General features: G+C 41.2%; 1 protein-coding gene and 1 non-coding gene across 2 annotated transcripts in view; one reads left to right on the plus strand and one right to left on the minus strand.

Annotated features, from left to right (window-relative positions):
- The window catches only part of FAM181A (family with sequence similarity 181 member A), a 101342-nt gene continuing 79115 nt past the window's right edge, over positions 1 to 22227 (plus strand). The window contains exon 1 of the mRNA XM_029057581.2: positions 1 to 89. The gene's annotated coding sequence lies outside the window, so the exon portion shown is untranslated. The remainder of the gene's footprint in view (positions 90 to 22227) is intronic.
- On the minus strand, positions 3917 to 4054 carry LOC114816829. The gene has a single exon (XR_003764639.1). It is a non-coding gene; the product is annotated as a small nucleolar RNA SNORA7 (small nucleolar RNA).

Raw genomic sequence — 22227 nt, forward strand, 5'->3', positions numbered from 1 at the left:
CAGAAGCTTGGTCTTTTGGAACTGGCCAAGTGAGAAACAGCAGTCCTAGCTCCCTGTCTGTGGAGACCTAGCCAGGACCGTTGGGTATGGTAAGTTATTTCTCTCTTTCCAAGCAGCTTCTAGAAAAAATAAAGACAGCTAGTTTAGGTTAATTCCACCAGGAGTATAATTAGCCAGTGATTTTAGCTGAAGCCATTTCTTTGGATTCACCACTCAAGCCTGGCTCTAGGAACTGTGAATCATGCTTCAAGCCATTCAGGTGTTATAAAGAGCAGATTTGAAAATTTCTCCTTCACCATTCTGGGTTAGGGCCTCTCAATCTGTATTACTTATTAAATTCTGACTGTAATCTTTTCCTGATATGGAAGTATGCATCAGTCATGGCCATTGGGGTATAAATGGTCTTATCCTTTGGTTGCTGGTGGAAATTCTGAATTCTTTATCTGCCTTGGTTGGTGTTGAATTTAGTCAGGTGACTATACCCAATTTGAAGGTATATAGGATAGCAGCCCCAAAATTCAATTCCAAGAGATGAACCCTACTTCCATGGATTCAACAACACTTTGCTTTGTCTTTCTAAATATGGCATGGCTTTTCTGAGTGTTGAAGTAGTTTCCTGTAAGATTCTTGAGGGGAAGGATCATTTCTAATTCTGTTTAACTCACCCTGGCTCTTAATATGGTGTTCTGCAAACAATAAGTGCTCAAATACTACTAACTGATTGCCCATTTAGATGGTAAAAGCCATGAGATGAGGAACTGTGTCCATTAAAATTTTTCGATGTATTTTTCCTGGGCCTAGTATAGGGTAACCTTTGTGTGTGCTAAATCACAGTCATAGGCTCATTTCTGATATGGGAAATTTATGTTTCATATATGTTTCCTAGGATATAAGGAAAGACTCACCATACTCATATTTCAACTGTGGAGAGCTGCGGACTTGGTTGTAAAACTTTTTTCTTGAAAGATTAGAAGCAGATAAAACCTTAACTTCCCATATTAATCCATATGTTTTCTGTAGCATTCTTTTGTTCCTGATTGAGGGTTTAATTCAAAGCCTACATTTTTCATTCTTGTCTCTAGACTTAATGAAGAGGGGAAATCTTCAGCCTTGCAGTTAGTGTTCTCTCTAGCCATTTCAATGAAGCAATTCAGGACTTTTCACTCTTTCTAGAGCTTAAGATTTCAAACTCAGATCTTAGTTCATATTTACAGGCAGATCTGCATGACCTCTACTTGTTCCTAAATGAGGGATTTTACCTAGGATCACATCTCTAAACTCTGTTGTATTGTACTTTCCCAAACACAATGCTCTGCACTCAGTAAGTGTTCAATAAATGTCATTGGCTGATTGGTGGATGGTCTTTGGAGTATTCTGATGATGATAGTATTCATTAAACACTTACCGTGTGCTGAGTTATGTGCTAAACTCAGGGAAAATCCAGATAAATGGTTCAGATCCAACCCCTGACCCAGAGGCTTCTAATCCAATGGGTGAGGGTGGATGCAGAAAAAGTTCTCAAAAATAGGAGCTGGTAGGACTGGCAGAATTCAGACATTAATTAAGATTATTACATTGGAGAACAATTGTAGGGAGGAGCGGGGCGGCAGATACACAGGAGCAGTTCAGACCTCTGTATTGTCCATGAATGAGAAGTCTGTGATGTGGACCTGGGAGTCAGAAGAGCCTGGGTTCTAATCCTGATCCACCACTTGTTTGCTCTGTGACCTTGGGTAAGTCACTTCACTTCTCTGTGCCTCAGTTACCTCATCTATAAAACGGGGATTAAGACTGTGAGCTCCATATGGGACATGGACTGTGTCTGATCTGATTATCTAATATCTGCCCCAGTGCTTAGTACAGTGGGCCTGGCACATAGTAAGCATTTCACAGATACCATAAAAAACCATTTAACACCATTTAGATTGAAGTTGATAAGATAAGGAAACATTCATTATAAGAGTTTCTCAATCCACTCATTAAGATTGAGAAATAGAACTCACGGATCAGAGAAAAAAATTATTTTTCAACTGTGTGTCGTAATGAACAGAACTCCAGGAGACCATATGTAAGAGGTTCAGCAAACTGCTAAAATTAAGTTTATTGAATGTCAAGAGTCTAATAAATATTATTTAAAGAAATAACAGACCACCATTGTATTTTAGTTTAATGGGTTCTGTTTAAAACTGGAGCCCCAAATATACAACTAATATCAAAGAGTTTTGAAAATAAATTTGTCAATCCTCTTCAATTTCTAGCATTTGTAAACTCTATTCAATTAACAAAAATAATATCAGTACTAATAGGTGTATGTTTAAGTGCTTATTTTGTATTAAGAACAGAGGTACATAGAGACTATTCAGGTCCCAAAAACTGCCTCTGAGCCCAAAACATGAGTGAATATTTTATCCTGGATTTTTGTCTGTTTTTCTCATTAGACTTTTCAATTCAAACCCCATTTTAGAAATACTTAAAGAAGGTGAAAAACTAAAGGGCCCATGAAAAGCACTGTGGCCTAGTGGACAGAGCATGAGCATGGGAGTCAGAGGACCTGAGTTCTAATCCCTAGTGTACCATGATTCTGCTGTGTGATCATGGGAAAGTCAGTGAAGTTCTCTGTACTTTGGTAACCTCATCTGTAAAATAGGGATTAAAACTGTGAGCCCCATGTGGGACATTGACTGTGTCTAACCTAGTTATCTTATATCTATTCCAGTGCTTAAGTACAGTTACTGGCACATATTAAATGCTTGGTAAATATCACAGACAAAAAAGTCACTCTGGTAGGTGCCTAAACTTCCATTGGCTGCTCAATTTCTCCTCTCCTTTTTCACACCTGCCCCGGGCTTGTAGGGGGAAACAATTTCCCTTAGGTAGCCTATGTACGGACAATGAAGGGACAAAAGAGAACCAAACCAGAAAAAACTGGGATAGATTTGGGGGATGTGCTTCTCCCCTCTGAAAAGCCCCACTATCAAAGTCTGCATTTGTGCTCACTGAAAATCAGCCCACAGGAGCATGTTTGGAATGGCAAGCAAATTCCTGGGGAAAGATGGACTTCAATTCAGCTACCTGGAAGTATCCGGGACATGGGGGATAGATAGATGGATGGTGGGAGAGATGTCTCCCTTGGGCATCCTTCCTGCCAGGTTCTAAGGGGAAAATCATACTTAATAAGCCACAGCCTCAAAAGATAAATGCTTTACCATCCCAGTGAAAAGTCTTACCTATGTGAGAAGGAAGTATGATTGCAAGGACAATCTGTAATAATTCCATAATAAACAAGGTTGAAATATTGATGGAGAAACAAGTAGACCTTATCTCCTCTTCCATGAGGCTTTATTTCAACAAACAGTGGATAATGTGGCATGCTTGTTCAGTTATAGTTCTTCAGAACCGGAGTCACGGGAGACTGCAAGGTATTCAAGCTTTCCCTGATAGTATTGTAGCCGCTGGTCTCAGTACAGAAAAAAAACAAATGATACCATCTGTGTACATTTTCCAAGCTTTTGAAAGAATGGCCAAATGTACCCCAGAAATGTACACCCAAATAAGAAATATCTCCAGTTAACTGGGCAAAACTCTCCATTATTTTCTTAGTTATTGTTAATGAAGTTTTTTCTTGAATTATTTAATTAGTAAGGATTAAGTGCTTAGTATGGGTCCAAGTACTGCGTTAAAAGTTATCTTGTCTTGTCTTATGCTGTGGGATCATCTCCAACCCGTAGCAACACAATGGACACATCTCTCCCAGAATGCCCCACCTCCAGCCGCAATCGTTCTGGTAGTGTAGCCATAGAGGTTTCTTGATAAAAATACCAAAGTGTCTTACCATTGCCTCCTTCCGTGCAGTAAACTTGAGTCTCCACCCTTGACTCTCTCCCATGCCGCTGCTGCCCAGGTCAGGTGAGTTTTGACTTGTAGCAGATTGTCTTCCACTCGCTAGCCACTGACCAAGCTAGGAATAGAATGGGTCTGCCTCTGCTTGACTTTCTCTTCTGTAGTCGAGACTGGTAGAGTACTGGAAACTCTCCAGGTGCGACCCTGAGAGGGGAGTTAAATTGATTCAATCGTATTTATTGACCACTTACTATGTACAGAGCACCATACTAAGTGCTTGATGTAATAGATATGAAATAAATGAGATGTGGTCCGTGTTCCACTGGAGACTATCATAAAAGGAGACTATCACACTAAGAGGTAGAGAGAACTGGTATCTAATCCCCATTTCACAAATGAGGAAACAGATATAGAAAAGTTAGGTGACTTGCCCAAGACCATAGCGCAAGCCAAAGGTAGAGCTGGGATGACTGAATCTCAAACTCATGCTCTTTTCATTAGTCCACACTACCTCTCTAATATTTGGTCATATATTTGGCAACATATTTCTCCTTCTGCATTTGTTGTATTTGTTAAGCACTTATTATGTGTCAAGTACTGTTCTAAGCACTTGAGTAGCTACGAGTTCATCAGGTGAGACACAGTTACTGGCCCACATGGGGCTCACAGTTAAGTAGGATGAAGAACAGGTATCGAAATCACCTACTTTACAGTGGAGGAAACTGAGGTACAGAGAATTTAAGTGACTTGCCCTAGGTCACACAGCAGACCTGTGATGGAGCTACATTTAGAACCCAGGGCCTCCTACTCCCAGGCCCATACTCTTTCTACTAGACCAAGCTGCATTCTCTCTTACTTTCTTCTTAGCAAATGGACTTGAAGCCAATTTATAACCAACATTATTTTCTTTTTTATCGATTAGGTGAAAGACAATTTAAGACCCCCAAAATTTAAACACTGTGGGGTAGTGTCACTTGTAAGCTGTTTATATTATTGCTCTTCAAAGTAGACGTCGAAATATCACAGCGAGCTTAAACTATGAGCGGTGTTAAGTATTGGTCTGGCTATTGTTCGTGAGTCAACCAGTGTTAAAATTGTCACCAAACTTTCCAGACAGCTTCACATTATTGTTATGGTTCTAATTAGTAATAATAATAATAATAAAAATAACAATTATGGTGCTAGATAACGCCTATCATAATAAGCACTGTAGTGAGCAGCAGGAGAGATACAAGATAATCAGAGCATACACAGTCCCTATCCCAAATGAGGACTGCAGTGTAAGTGGGAGGAAGAACAGGTATTAAATCCTATTTTATAGTTGAGGGAACTGAGGCACAGAAAAGTTAAGTGACTTGCCCAAATCACACAGCAGGTAAGTGGAGTAACCGGGATTAGAACCAGGTCCTCTGACTCTCAGACCCATATGTGCTCCACAAGGCCATGCTGCTCCTATTGAACTGTTATAGGAAATTTCAGTATTTTTCTAGTTACGTGGGACATGCTAAAAAAATCCAGACCGGCCCTGGAGAATTAAGGAAACTTTGGAAAAACTTTGGGACAGCACAGCTAATTTATCAAAGCAGGGGACCCCCAGCTGCTATTTCACTGAATAGCGATTTCATAATTCATCTAATCAGGAGAGCATTGTTAGCCAACACCATCAGGACTGGTGTAATGCAAGGGGTGGGGGAATCTAAGAATCAAGTGCCTCACCATCAATGGTATTTACTGAGCACTAACTGTGTGCAAAGCACTATGCTAGTGTTTGGGAGGGCATAATACAACAGAGTCAGCAGACATATTCCCTACCTGTAATGAACCAAGGAATCAGTGATTTCTCCTGGTGCTATCAAAAAAGGCTGCCCACTGGAATCTGAATTGTGATGTGCAGATCTTTCTGAGGAAGCCATCAGGCTGTTAGTGGGTTAAAACTTCCAGATCTGAAAGTGTATCTGCCAAGATCTTCAAGTAGGTTTGTGAACAAAAAGGGTAGAGAGACCTCAGAGAAGGTGTTTTGCCCATGTCACTTAGCACAGTTCTTGGCAGATACATTTACACACTCTGTTATTCTTTTTGTTTAATATATTTTTGTTAATGAGATAGTTTTGGAGATAGTCTTCTTCCCCTTGTTGAATGATTGTCAGTTATCCAATTCATTTTTCCGTATATCATCCTGATTTGGGGAAAGCAATTTTCATAATTCAGTGTCTCAATTTCCTTTCCTGGAATTTTTTAATTTAGTGGAAAAAAAATCTTTCACTTCTTTACCAGGTCTGTCTAAAACAACCTTCACTCTAAATTACTGTTTGGTAGTAATAGAAGCAGCGTGGCTCACTGGAAAGAGCACGGGCTTTGGAGTCAGAGGTCATGGGTTCGAACCCCGGCTCTACCACTTGTCAGCTATGTGACTTTGGGCAAGTCACTTAACTTCTCGGTGCCTCAGTTACCTCATCTGTAAAATGGGGATTAAGACTGTGAGCCCCACGTGGGACAACCTGATTCCCCTGTGTCTACCCCAGCGCTTAGAACAGTGCTCGGCACATAGTAAGCGCTTAACAAATACCAACATTATTATTATTATTATTATTATTAGTAGAGTAGTATGGAAAAGATTAACAGTGTTCCAATTTAGTGATTAAATATTGGACTTGTGGTGAATCATCATTATCTGGCTGCTTGTAGATCAGCTTACTTGTAAGAAAGGAAACCTGATGATAAAATTGCCTGACATTATTGATATAGCTAAAAATGAGAACTATTTATCAGCATCAACCTATATAGCTGCATCCTGGTGAACCCTAGGTGAATTTACTTAATTGGTTAAGAACAATATAATAATCTGTCTGAGGAAGAAGCCACACTAACCTGTAAGCTCTCTGCGGACAGGAGTCATGTCTACCAAATCTATCGTGCTTTCCAAGTGCTGATGACAGTGCTGTGCACACAGTAAGCACTCAATAAATACCACTGATTGGTTGATTGACTGTAGACATGCACTGAAGTCCTCCTGAGAAGCATTATAGCCTAATGGAAAGAGCATGGTCCTAGGAGTCAGAGGACCTGGGTTCTATCTAATCCCAGCTCTGCCAAATGCTTGCTGTTTGACCGTGGGCAAGTCACTTAACTTCTCTGTGCCTCAGTTTTCTTGTTCTTCCTGCTACTTATCCTGTGAGTCCCACGTGAAACAGGGACTGGATCCAACCCAATTAACTTGTATCTACCCCAGAGCTTAGAAAATATTTGAGACATAGTAAGTGCTTAACAAATATCATAAAAGAGGATAGACTAAGCTCTTAGCTAGAGTTTAAATCAAAAGAAATTAAGGTAGCCACGTTTCAAGGGCAATCTGCTATCCATTATAGCCCCAAAGCTGTCACTTCAGATTCTATGAATTATTAATGACATTTCTGGATACATTTAGTGAAATTAAAAGTTAAGGCATTGGAGTTTTTCCTCATTTTTTTTTCCAAAATCAAATTATCTAGTCTTCCACTCTCAGGATTGCTTAAAAACAATGAAGCATTTAACTGAAATATGAAGGGGGATATGAATGTGATTAGAAACAGATAGGAATTTGACCCTGATGGATAATGCTTTCACATGGAGGGGGACTATCATCTTTCATCACAACTCTAAAGTTTGTTTGACCTTGGCTATTTTCCTCATTGCATTTCTTAGACCCATATTCCCCACTATTAATGATGTCTGAACATTCATATTTTCAGTGAGATCACTGTGACTGCTGCATCTACTTGAACTGCATTTGTTTGAGGTTTGCACTAGTTCCTTTGATAGCAATTAGCATGGCCAAGTGGATAGAGCACGGGCCTAGGGGTCAGAAGGACCTGGGTTCTAGTTCCAGCTCCTCCACTTGTCTGCTGTGTGACCTTGGCCAAGTCACTTAACTTCTCTATGCCTCAGTTACCTCATCTGTAAAATGGGGATTATTAATACAGTATTAATCCTATGAGCCCCATTTAGGACATGGACTGTGTCCAACCTGATTTCCTTGTATCTACCCCAGAACTTAGAACAGTGCTTGGCACATAGGCACTTGTAAAATACCACTAAAAAATAAAAAATAAGTTATTTTCTACTAACAAAATGGGCTCCATTTTCTCCATCAAGTCCAAGTCCTTCCCTCAGTATCCTTCCCCGCCCCCCACCTTCTAGAGAGGGGAGGATAGTTGAATTGCACCCTGTGCTTTCAGACTGGATGATTGAGATAAGGTCGGTGGGCTTTCTTTTCCCCTGCTTATCCCTTGCCTCACCCCCTTTTGGGATTCTTCAGCCCAAGGCAAAGTCAGGCCACTTAAGTCTCCATGTCAGAGACAAAACCAGAAACAATCCAGTTTTCTGACTTTCTCCCAACCCCATCCACTATCCCTCTGCATCTTCTCTAGATGGGCTGCTACACAACCCTTTCCTTCCTGGGATCAGTAAAAAGATCTGGGGATTAGTTTTTTATTTTCAGACATAATACTCCTTTACTTTTCTGGGTCATCCCCAGGAGAGCACATAATATGCAATGTATTTAAACATGAGTTTTATCTTAAAAGTCTAGTATTTATGAAAGAGAAAATGGAAGTTGGAAAAATGGGCAGATCAAGCACTCATAATTAAAAGGAGCAGCGCCTTCTGGGTGAAGGCACCACAGAAACAATGTTGCTGTGTGGGTGGAAAATAACAAACAGTTTCTATGAGGATCATATTCATTTGTATTTGTCCACTTGAATTTGGAAATGATTTACTTTGTTAAGTGTCCCAGAAAATCAGGATTGTAGCTAATAATAATAATTATGGTATTTGTTAAGCACTTAGTATGTGCCAGGCACTGTACTAAGCACTGGGATGGATACAGGCAAATTGGGTTGGACACAGTCCCGTGTCTCAAGCAAGGCTCACAAGCTTAATCTCCATGTAGGACTCACAATCTCAATCTCCATTTTATAGATAAAGCAATTGAGGCACAGAGAAGTGAAGTGACTTGCCCAAAGTCACACAGCAGCTGCATGGTGGAGTCAGGATTAGAACCCATGACCTTCTGACTTCCAGTCCCGGGCCATATCCACTATGCCATATTGTTAATGCCTTCCTCTCCACAACTATACTTAATAATACTCTCATTTTCTCAATTTCGGGCTTTCGAGCTAAGCAACAGGGTTTTTTTTTGAGATTTAATGATTTTAAAAAGTAATGAATGAGAAAAAATAATAAGTACTTATCACTAGAGACATAAAATGCAAAAGAACAGGACTGCAAAATTTTCAAACTAAAGAATTTGTAAAGAATTCTAATTCTGCCACTTTGCTGTGTGACCTTGGGCAACTCACAACTTCTCTGTGCCTCAGTCACTTCACCTGTAAAATGGGGATTAAAACTGTGAACCCTATTAAGAACATGGACTGTGTCCAACCTGATTATCTTGTATCTATTCCAGCGCTTAGTACAGTGCCGGACACACAGTAAGCACTAAAATTCTATTTAAAAAAATCCCTTTCAGTGTTTACACAATACACACTCACAACTATCTACTCATGCCTAGACAAATTCACACATACCAACCCATATGCAAGATATAGCCGATTACCCCAATGCTTAATAGAGGGCTTGGCACAGAGTTAGCATTTACCAATTATTATTGATGATGATGATGATAATTATTATTATTATTAACACTGACAGTTGTTGTTCAGTCCCAAGATGCCACTGTCTTTCAGGAGTTGGCATCCATGAGTGAGTGTCTTTGAGAGACTCTTTTGCACACATGCAGATTTCATCCAAGAAAATTCAGTAATGTCCATTTTTTGGTCCCTTGCCAAGAGGCGAACAGTGCCTTTATGAGCCAGAAATGTGCTTGGGTTGTATTTGAAGTAGGAGTGATAAATTGATGCAGCCTGTGGTCATAGAACAGGTTATCTTTGGCACCAACTGGAGTCCCCAACCACTTGGTAAACCATCACTTAGTATCAGAGTGCCTTGGGATTTATTTACATAGGATTCAGTAAAACAACGTAGAGAAGAAGTATGGTCTGGTGCATAGAACTTGGGCCTGCAAGTCAGAAGGTTCTGGGTTCTAATCCTAGCTCTGCCACTTGTCTGCCGTGTAACCATGGGCAAGCCACTTCATATCTCTGTGCTTCGATTACCTCGTGTAGATGGGGGATTATGACTGTGAGCCCCATGTGGAACAGGAAGCTCCACAAGTTGAGAAGCAGCGTGGCTCAGTGGAAAGAGCACGGGCTTTGGAGTCAGGGCTCATGAGTTCGAATCCCAGCTCTGCCACTTGTCGGCTGTGTGACTGTGGGCAAGTCACTTAACTTCTCTGCGCCTCAGTTCCCTCATCTGTAAAATGGGGATTAAGACTGTGAGCCCCACGTGGGGCAACCTGATTCCCCTATGTCTACCCCAGCGCTTAGAACAGTGCTCGGCACATAGTAAGCGCTTAACAAATACCAACATTATTATTATTATTATTATTATTAACAGGAACTGGCTCCAAGCTGCTTAGCTTGTATCTATCCCAGCGCTTAGTACGGTTCCTGGTACAAAGTAAGCACTTAGTAAATACCATAGAAAAAAATGTAGTAGAATGACTGATTCTTCTACTTAAGAGTCTTTGATACCTAGGTGGTAGGGAAATATTGAATAATTTATTAAATTCAATAATTAATAAAAGTCAACTGAAAATACTCAAATGCAATACATGCAGCCCTGTAAACATTACCTTAGCTGTGTGTGTGCATGTGGAATAGCTTAAACTGGTGAAAAGACATGGTAAAACCACACATTTTATATCCATTTTTTAAAACATCATTCACAGATTTGGCTCAGGTTTAAATCCAGTAGTGGTTTGGGATATTGCGCATTCCTTTTCAGGAAATTGATGACCTAAAATAACTGTTGTTTCCTATATGGTGATGAGTTTCAAACTGTGAAGCTACCATTTCTTTTTTCCCAATGAAGATTTTTACATGTAGATGGACCTCGAGAATGACAATCATTTGCAACTTAGTATGTGAATTTGGATGTTATCAACATCAAACTGTGAGTGATTTATGCTTGGGGCAATTACATAGTTTTTGTTTTTCATTAGAAAAGCTCATTTAAGTCCATCAACTTGATTTGAGCAGGGATAGTGTCATGCAGGACACATGCAGGTGAGATGGATGAAGCCACCCAGAAACACGGATCTTGTCACATGTCTCAGACTTTTCCTTCCCCAAGATCAACTTCTCCCACCCACCTGATGCCTTGAGTAACTTTAGAACAGGCCCAGAGATGCAGGGTAGAGTGAGGGGTGAATTCCAGTTAGCAGGGTTTCTCAAAACCGCAATCCAGTGCCAAAATTTCATCTGCATGACCTTTAGTTGGAGTTTTCCAGTCCTACTGTAATGAATTGCTACAGAGAAGTAACGTGGCCTAGTGGAAAGAGCACAGCCTGAAAGTCAGAGAACCTGGGTTCTAATCCCAACTCCACCATATATCTGCTGTGTAACCTTGGGCAAATCACTTAACCTCTCTGGGCTTCAGTTTCTCGTCTGCCAAATGGGGATACCATATCTGTTCTCCCTCCTACTCAGGCTGAGAACCCATGAGAGATCTGATTATCTTGTATCTATCCCATAGTTTAGTACAGTGCTTGACACAGAGTAAGTGCTTAATAAATAATGTTGGTATTTGTTAAGTGCTTCTATGTGCTGAGCACTGTTCTAAGCGCTGGGGTAGACATAGGGGAATCAGGTTGTCCCACGTGGGCCTCACAGTCTTAATCCCCCTTTTACAGATGAGGTAACTGAGGCACCAAGAAGTGAAGTGACTTGCCCAAAGTCACACAGCTGACAAGTGGCCGAGCCGGAATTCAAACCCATGACCTCTGACTCCAAAGCCCGTGCTCTTTCCACTGAGCCACGCTGCTTCTCAAATACCACAATTATAATTATTATTAGAAAGTACTCATGTGAAAACCTAAAAAATACATTGGGAAATAGGCAAATACATCATTTATAATGAGGAAATGAAATAAAAATTACTACATGGACTACTTTTGTTGACAACCATATTTTAGCAAATAATATTTTTTCATTTCAATGATTGTGCCTTGGAGAAGAAAAATTATCCCCAAATGAGGGGAAAATAATAAATTTTAAGATTAAATCTATAAGAAAAGGATGAGGGAGATTAAAAAAAAACAAATTTCGTCTCTCCTTAACACCTGGAGTTCTTTCTTTTTTCCTGTAGAGAGCAACTGGATGAATTACTTTAATTATTCCCTTACAGAACCTGAACAGAAAAGACCAAAAGTGTATCATTCCATTTTTCTGATTTTTTTCCCCCAAGTGCTTAACCTAGTGCTCTACCTAAAGTTCGTATTCAGTCAGCAGGACTGGTTCATAGTTTTTTCACTTTGAGCACCTTGGGACCTAGTAGAAAGAGCCTGGGACTGGAATTTTTTTTACTGGTATTTGTTAAGCACTTAATATGTTCCAGGCACTGTACTAAGCACTGGGGTATCTACAAAATAATCAGGTTGTACACAGTCCATGTCCCACATGGGGCTCACAATCTTAATCCCCATTTTACAGATGAAGTAATTGAGGCACAGAGAAATCAAGTGACTTTCCCAAGGTCACACAACAGACAAGTAAGTGGTGGATCTGGGATTAGAATGCTGCTTTTCTGATCTGGGTTCTAATCCCAGCTCTGGCTCATTGAGTGACTTTGGGCCTCAGTTTTTTTAGTTTGAAACGAGGATGTGATTCCTTTTATATTGTGAACCCCAAGGAGGAGAGGCTGTATTTGATCTGATTATTTCGTGCTTAACCCAGCACAGAGAGCTTTGGCACATAGTAAATGCTAAATAAATATTAAAGTTCTCATTGTTATGAACTTCCCTGTGAAGAACAGATAAAGAGCTGTCCAGGGCTAAATATTTGAGGCACACTCCATCTGAAGGAACACAGAGAGACCCACAAATAGGTATTGATAATCCTTTTTCCCTGTGGCTCAAGAGGGGATGCAGAGCCAAGGAATGTGAGATTATAAATGATGAAAGAGGGCCTGCAACATAATGTTTACAAGTGGCAATCTGTATTATGGAATGATACATCTATCGTATACAGTGGGGCATGGGGACAAGTAAATATTTTTCATCTTTAGTGATAACGGACCAAATAAAGTAGCAAAGAGAAGAAAGCGTATTTTCCATATCCATTTTTCACCATGAGTAGGTATTAAGGAAGGTCATCAGTCAGAGTAGAAAAATAGTTGCATAACATTCTGCAGTCTTCTCCTGTCAGGATAAAACCCAAACCTTCCCCTAAAAATCAAGTTCTGCTCTCAATATTAAGTTACCCTGGGGATGCTCTATCCTCACAGGAGGTCAATTCCAGGATATGAAGATGGGGCGTGTCTAAACTCGGTAAGGAGTTTGGGGTAAAAAATAGGTCCATGTGACCACAGTCCTGAAATTTCTGGGATTCTGTGGGGAAGCTATTCCATGACCATGGGAAGAGAAGTCAACCAAGAGTTTTGAAATGATCAGTCAACCAATTAATGGTATTTATTAAGCAAGACCATCGGATTTGGTAAGAAGGAGGTCATTGTTTAGTGCAACCAATAATAATTATAATAATAATAATTATGGTATTTGTTAAGCTCTTACTATGAGCCAAACACTGTTCTCAGCGCTGGAATAGATACAAGGTAATCAGGTTGTCCCATGTGGAGCTCACAGTCTTAATCCCCATTTTACAGATGAGGTAACTGAGGCACAGAGAAGTTAAGTGGCTTGCCCAAGGTCACACAGCAGACAAGTGGCGGATCCGGGAACAGAACCCATGTCCTCTGACTCTCAAGCCTGTGCCTTTTCCATGGAGTGAAGGAAAGGGAGGCCAGATTGCTGGGGGTTGAGGAGAGGATTAGAGGAGAGGAAGTGGGTGTAGATAACTTGCTCAAGGAGTTTGTAAGGAAATGGATAGGAGAGAGATGGGGTGATAAGTGGAAGGTTTCGGGGTTTGAGGAAGGCTTTTTTAGGATAGAGGGTAAATGGGCATGTTTGAAAGCAGTGGAGAAGGAGCTAATGCAGATTGAGCAGGTATAAATTGTGGTTAGGAGGGAAGAAGGAAGAGGTCAAGTGTTTTGATAAGGTGCAAAGGGATGGGGTTGGAGGCGCAGGTGGAGGGGATAGATTTTAGGAGGAGGTGGGAGATCTCTTGAGATTCTACTGGGAAGGATAGGAGAGATGAAAAGGGGGTAGGTGGAGGGTGGGACTGGAGAGGTACAGGGGAGAGTTGGGGAGATCACACCTGATGGTGTAAGTTTTATTAACAAAGCATGTGGGCTGTTCATTAAGGGCAAGAGATGGGATATGAGAGGGGAAGAAGAGGTTAGAGAAGTGATATGAAAGTCTGAATCCGCTAGTATGGGCAATGGGCAAAGGGATCAAGAATGGAGAAGAATTGCTGACGGTGGAGAGGGCAGAGTTAGAGCAGGTGAGAATGAGTTTGGTAATCAATCAGCAGTCTGTATTAGGCACTTACTATGTGCAGAGCACTGAACTAAGCACTTGGAAGAGTACAATAGAGTAAGTAGGCAGGGCACCTGGCCTTAAAGATTTTATAATCTGATTACCAAAGAAGTTGATCTCTAGTATCAATGTTTTTAGTTTATTATGGTATTTGTAAAGTGCTTATTATACATCAGGCATTGTACTGTGGACTGAGGTAGTTACAAGATATGAGAAGCAGCATGACCTAGTTGGATGAAGCACGGACCTAGGAGTCAGAAAGACCTTGGTTCTAATCCTGGCTCTGCCACTCCTCTGCTGTGTGATCTTGGCCAAGTCATTTCACTTCTCTGTGCCTTGGTTCCCTCACCTGTAAAGTGGGGATTAAGACTGTCAGCTCCACGTGGGACATGGATTATGTTCAACCTGCTAAGTACACAGTGCTAAGTACACTGCTAAGTACAGTGCCTGGCACATAATAAGCACTTAACAAATACCACAAAAAAAGGATTTAGCATTGGACACTTCCCTGTCCCACACAGGGATCACAGTCTTAATTCCCATTCTACAGATGACTGAGGCACAGAGAAGCTAAGTGACTTGCCCTAGGTCACACAGCAGATATGAGGCAGAATCGGAATTAGAACTCAGGTCCTCTGACTCCCAGGTCTGTATTCTTTCCACTGGGCCTGCTTCTCTGTTATGCTATGCTTTCGACATAGCTCCAGTTGAAAAGATTTCTGTGGTGCTTTGGTCTCTCTCACCATTGTTTTTACTTAGATTTCTTCAATCTGATCAGGAGTTTGCGGGCAAATTGCTTTGCTTACAGAAATTGCCAGTGCTGTCCAGGCTCAAATGAAGTTTAATACTCCTGTAACACTGATTACAGTACATACATAATTCATTCATAGATCCTTGATGCTATCTGTGGTGAGGGAGGATGAAGCAAATAATCTTTGGGATACTCAAAAATAATTTCAGTTCCATGAGGCTATTAGCTCCTTAGAGAGATACAATCTGGCAAATGCCTTTTTTCTAAAACATTTAATGGCCTGCAGGTAAAGGCACTCCAGGACACTTAGGGCTCCCCAGGACACTTCAATATGAGTTAGTCCTTCCAGAGAATGTGTTCACTGTGTTTCCTTCAAATAGATTTCTTGGGAAAACTAAACTTAATAGAAAATGGAATATCTCATTAAACCAATTTGTACTGAAGAGGCAAAAGAACAGATAAAATCTCTGATTTTATAAAAATGTGTCAACTATAGTTCTAAATATTCTTTGCCTTCAAGAATTTCTAATAAGTTGTTAGTAGAAGAGCAGCATAGCTTAGTGGAAAGAGCTTGGGGCTGGGAGTCAGGGGATCTGGCTTCTACTCCCACCTCTGCCTTGTGGCTGTTGTGTGACCGAGGGCAAATCACTTAATTTCTCTGCGCCTCAGTTACCTCATCTGTAAAATGGAGATTCAGTACCTCTTCCCACTTCTACTTAAATTGTGAGCCCTCTCAAACAGGGACTATATGTGACCTCATTATCTTGTATCTCCCACAATGCTTAGAATAATTTTTGTCCCATAGTAAAGCACCTACAAATATCACAGTTATTATTTTTCAACTTCTACAAAGTATCAAAATTGCAGTTATCTCAGAACAGCAATATCTGCCTCCTCAAATTGAACTTCTCATTGATTCATGTTTGAAAAGCTCTCTTCTCAAATAGTAAATAAGCAAAATGGTTGCAATCTTTCTGTGCCTCAGTTTCCTTATCTATAAACAGGGATTCAGTGCCTGTTTTCCCCCTACCTTAGACTGTGAGCCCCATGTGTGACATGGACTGTGTCCGACCTGATTATCTTATATATATGCCAGTAACTTAGTATAGTGTTTGGCACACAGTAAGCACTTAACGAATACCACAGTTGTCAATCAATCAGTGGTAATTATTGAGCAGTTACTATGTGCAGAGCACTGTACTAAGTGATTGGGAAGTACAAGATACCAGATTTGGTAGACACCGTCCCTGCCCAAAGAATTTGCAGTCTATGAACATCAAAGAGGCTTCTTTTTAACATTCAGTGGGAACAAAACTCGGTATAATATTTAAAAATCATTTCATCTCTTGGAAGATGATTATTTGGGAATCAAAAGCTAGCCTTTTTTTTTTTTTTTGCTTTTAAAAGCCATGGTGGGGGATACCACCAACATGTCAGATCGTGATCACTTAAGATTGTTCTCTGGAGCATGAAGGCCCTCATGGAAACATCCCCCAGATGGTATCATGGCAACTCGTTGCTACGAGAAGCAAACTTCCTGGACTCTACTCAGTCACTGTTTTCCTGGGCAACATTGACTTTAGTGCTGAAATGTACTTAGCTCCTTTGCTGGGAAATGAAGGAATGGTGGCAGAGTTTGAAAGGATTCACATAAAGGAAAAGAATCCTGTTCCCAGTTGGGAAAGAATAAAATAATTAAAATTCACAGGGAATTTAAAGGAATCTGATTATACCTTGTATCCATCCTAACACTTTTCACAGTGCATTGGTATAAAGCAAACATTTGATCAATACCCTTATGATTATTTGGAACCCACAAAAGGAAAATGTGGACTTTTGCAGGAATGAACCAGGGATTGAAACCAATGATTCATATATTATTGCTATTAGGATGGATTAACAAATTTGTGATTTGTGGCCTGAAGAGCCAATGTCTCTATGAATGGGATTCCTACCTGGATGTCCTGGGGCTGGATACGCAGGCCCCACCAGAGCTGTCACCCCACAGCCCACCTTACATATGCTCAGCAGCATGGCCTAGAGGATAGAGTATGGGCCGGGGACTCAGAAGGACCTGAGTTCTAATCCCAGCTCTGCCATTTGTCTGCTGTATAACCTTGGGCAAATTATTTAACTTCTCTGTTCTTCAGTTACCTCATCTGCAAAGTGACTGTGAGCCCTAGGTGGGGAAAGGACTGTTTCCAACCTGCTTATCTTGTACCTACCCCAACACTTAATACAGTACCTGGCACTTGGTATGTGTTTAACAAATACCTCTATTATTATTATTTTTATTACCACAATTATTGTGCTCAGCATCACCTTCTTCATGAGCCTGAACCTCCACAAGAACCGTCTCCCACTGGTCAGTGAGGAGCCAGCACCCAGGCCCCCAAACCTGGACATCTACATCCTCCGAATCCACTTCTATAACCACTTCTTCAAGAACCAAGGAGAGACGTCTCCTGTCCTCCTGTAGGTGTGACTTGGGGGTCCCTCAGAGTTAGGATGACAACACCTGGCAGTGAATCCTTGGGCCACCAGAAATAGACAATTGGATAGAAAACTCCAAAAAGCCAGGATGACTCCAAAGCTGCAGGTCTTGGAAGAGCAGGAGGTGAAAACACACACAACCACCCAAAGAGCTCTTGATGATGATGATGATAATAATAATAGTGATATTCATTAAGCATTTACTTTGTGCCAGGCACTGTACTAAACACTGGGATGGGTATAAGCAAATTGGGTAGGACATAGTCCCTGTCCCAGATGGGGCTCACAGTCTCAATCCCCATTTTACAGATGCGGTAACTGAGACCCAAAGAAATGAAGTGACTTGCCCAACACTACACAGGAGACAAGTGGTGGAGCTGGGACTAGAACCCATGACCTTCTGACTTTCGGACCCATGCTCTATCCACTATGCCACGCTGCTTTTGTACAGGTGGCTATACACACTCTACTATTTAAGTACATATTTATTCATCTGTCAATAATAATAAAAACAATGATACTAATTATTAGTACAATTTTAGTTCCTTGTTGACTGTAAACTCCCTGTGGGCAGGGATATGTCTACCAAGGCTGTTTTACTGTACTTTCTCAAGCATTTAGTCCAGTGCTGTGCATATAGTGAGTGAGCAGTAAATACCATTGATTGATTGTTTAATTGAGAAACCAAAGACCTTGTCAGCACTTCCACAATCTTTAGCAGCTAATAGAGTGATTGGGTAATAATTAAAAGGGAAAAACATTCACAAAAGCAAGCATCTCAAAGAGTTCCAGGTATTGGTTGAAAATAGTGAACTCTCAAAGCAGAGAGCTATTTCCCATTACCATAATGAGGGGGACACAAACATATATTGTTCATGTAAATTAAGATTTACAAATCATCATTCAAACACTCAAAGACATTCATTGAAGCTGCCAGCATTTTATTTGAAAATATAATTCACTTTCAACCCAAGGCCATGGAGACAAAAATATCACCTGCAAACGATGAAGCATAGGCAAAGGAGAAATAATTGCCAGAAAATTCTACATGTGGACTTTGTCCTATTAGTCATGATTGAAGCACAAACCCAGAAGAAAAGAAAAGGTGATATTTCTCAAATTCACAACTTGAAAAATCAATGTGTCATGATCACATATTCAAAAACAAAGAAAGGATTATGCAGAACTAATATAATTATAAATGATAATTTCTGTAGTTGCTAAGTGCTTACCATGAGCTAAGCATGGGGTAGAAACAGGATAGTCAGGGAGACACAATCCCTTCCCTCATGGGGCTCACAGTCCAAATGAGTAAGTGAACAGCCATTTTACCCCTATTTTGCAGTTGAGGAAACTGAGGCAAGCAGCAGTTAAGTGACTTGCTCAAGTGTACACATCAGGCTAGTAGCAGAGCTGGTCTTCTGACTCCCAGGCCTATGGTTTTTCCACTAGATCTAGCCCCATTTCTCTAACCCCTCCCTAAAGTAGAAGCAGCCCATGGTAAATCAATAATTTTCATTGTCTTCAGAAATGTGACCAAGTAAGGAAAGGGAATATTTGCTTCTTCTTCCCATTCACAAGATGTCATCACTTTCTGCTGCACATGTTCTCAGTTTATTCTATAGGACATCACCACTTCACACTTCATGGCCACAGCAGAACAGTGATATCATGTAGAAGTTTGATTGACTCCCAAAATTTAGAGCATTTTTCCAGAGGTGCTTTGACTCAGCCCATTTTTCCAGATCTTTTGTGTTACTCCCACCTGCTTCATATATGACAGACCTTCATGCTGGTCACTTTCAAAGCCCTCCTAAAATCACTTCTCCTCCAAGAGGTCTTCTTCATTCATTCAGTCACATTTAATTCCTCTAAGCCTTCATTTCCCCTACATGCCCTCACCCAGCATCACCTTTGCACTTGGAGCTGTACCCATTAAGCAGTTGATATTCACCTTATCTTCAGCCCATAGCACTTATGTACATACCTTATACTCTGTCATGTCCCCTAGCTGTAATTTATTTTGATATCTGTCTCCCCCTCTAGACTATAACGTCCTTGTGGGCAGAGATTGTGTCCACCAACTACACAATATTATTATTATGGTATTTTGTTAAGTACTTACTATGTACCAGATACTGTACTAAGCATTGGGGTGGATACAAGCAAATTGAGTTCGACACAGTCCCTGTCCCAAGTGGGGCTCACAGTCTCGATCCCCATTTTACAGATGAAGTAACTAAGGTACAGAGAAGTTAGGTAACTTGCCCAAGGTCACACAGCAGTCAAGTGGCGGATCAGGGATTAGAATCCATGACCTTCTGACTCCCACTCCCATGCTCCACTATACCATGCTGCTTCTAATATTCTAACACAATATTGTACTTTCCCAAGCACTTAGTACCTTCTCTGTACAACATAATCAATCAGTGGCATTTATTGAGCACCTATTATTCAACAGTATTTATTGAGCGCTTACTATGTGCAGAGCACTGTACTAAGAGCTTGGAATGAACAAGTCGGCAACAGATAGAGACAGTCCCTGCCGTTTGACGGGCTTACAGTCTAATCGGGGGAGACAGACAAGAACAATGGCGATAAATAGAGTCAAGGGGAAGAACATCTCGTAAAAACAATGGCAACTAAATAGAATCAAGGCGATGTACATTTCATTAACAAAATAAATAGGGTAATGAAAATATATACATTCAAGCAGACGAGTACAGTGCCGAGGGGATGGGAAGGTAGAGGGGGAGGAGCAGAGGGAAATGGGGGGAAAAGAGGGTTAAACTGCAGAGAGGTGAAGGGGGGCGGTGGAGGGAGTAGAGGGAGAAGGGGAGCTCAGTCTGGGAAGGCCTCTTGGAGGAGGTGAGTTTTAAGTAGGGTTTTGAAGAGGGGAAGAGAATTAGTTTGGCAGAGGTGAGGAGGGACGGCATTCCAGGACCGCGGGAGGACGTGGCCCAGGGGTCGACGGCGAGATAGGTGAGACCGAAGGACGGTGAGGAGGTGGGCGGCGGAGGAGCAGAGCGTGCGGGGTGGGTGGTAGAAAGAGAGAAGGGAGGAGAGGTAGGAAGGGGCAAGGTGATGGAGAGCCTTGAAGCCTAGAGTGAGGTGTTTTTGTTTGGAGCGGAGGTTGATGGGCAACCATTGGAGGTGTTTAAGAAGGGGAGTGACATGCCCAGATCGTTTCTGCAGGAAGATGAGCCGGGCAGCAGAGTGAAGAATAGACTGGAGCAGGGCGAGAGAAGAGGAAGGGAGATCAGAGAGAAGGCCGACACAGTAGTCTAGCCAGGATATAACGAGAGCTTGTAGCAGTAAGGTAGCCATTTGGGTGGAGGGGAAAGGTGGATCTTGGCGATATTGTAAAGGTGAAACCAGCAGGTCTTGGTAACGGATAGGATGTGTGGGTATTATATGCAGAGCACTGTATTAAGCACTTAGAAGGATACAACAGAGTTCGTTGACATGTTCCCTGCAGCTTGCAGTCTAGAGGAGAGAAGGTGATATCAAGTGCTTAAAGGGTACAGATTCAAGTGTGTAGGTAACACAGAAGGGAGAGGGAGTAGGGGAGCTGAGGGCTTAGTTGGGAAAGGCCTTTTGGAGGAGATGTGATTTTAGTAAGGCTTTGAAGGAGAGAATAATAATAATGGAATTTAAGCCCTTACTATGTGCCAAACAATGACTGATGATCTGTAGAATAGGTAGGGGGAGGGAGTTCCAAGCAAGAGGGAGACATGGGAAAGAGGTTGGTGGTAAGACAGAAGAGATTGAGGTACAGTGAAAAAGTTGGTGTTTAATTTGAGGGGGCAGATGTTGCTGTTCTGAGATCCTAACTGCAATTTTGTTACTTTGTAAAGGTCAGAAAATAATTATTGTTATATTTGTTAGGTGTTTGCTATGTGCCAAGTGCTCTTAGACTCTGGAGGATACAAGATAATGAGGTTGGACATAGTCCCTGTCTCACAAAGGGCTCACAGGCTGAGTAGGAGACGAAAGAGGTATTGAATCCCCATTTTACAGGTGAGGTAACTGAGACACAGAGAAGTTAAATGGCATGTCCACAGTCACACAACAGGCACAAAGAAGAGGTGGGAGTAGAGCCCAGATAAACAGCATGGCATAGTGGAAAGAGCACAAGCACTAGGAGTCAGAAGGTCAGATGCAATGGTGAGATCGCATCTTTCACTGTGGGTCTTTGAGAGACAATCACTTGCACATTGGCTCCCTGAAAGGACTATAGCGCATCTTTTCTTGCCTCTTGCCTCTTGCCATGTGGGTCAACATTGCTTAGATATCAATGGTTGAAGGGAAAGGCATGTTCCGCTGCCAGCAGGATATGCACTTGCATGGTTTTTGCAATAATGGTGATTGTTTACACTGAGCCTTCCAAACACTCTTGCCCAACACCCTGTGCCCAGTAGCATACATTAACAATATGGGTAACAATAATAATTGTAATGATAATATAAATAATAAATACCTAATAAAATAAATACATAAACATAAAAATAAATATGGTATTCAAGCATTTACTGTGTGCAAAGGACCTAAGTGCTGGGTTGATAGGACATAAACCTATCAGACACAGCCTCTGTCCTACATGAGGCTCACA

The sequence above is a fragment of the Ornithorhynchus anatinus genome, chromosome 1 (genome assembly GCF_004115215.2).
Source record: "Ornithorhynchus anatinus isolate Pmale09 chromosome 1, mOrnAna1.pri.v4, whole genome shotgun sequence".
In the NCBI taxonomy this organism is placed as follows: domain Eukaryota; kingdom Metazoa; phylum Chordata; class Mammalia; order Monotremata; family Ornithorhynchidae; genus Ornithorhynchus; species Ornithorhynchus anatinus.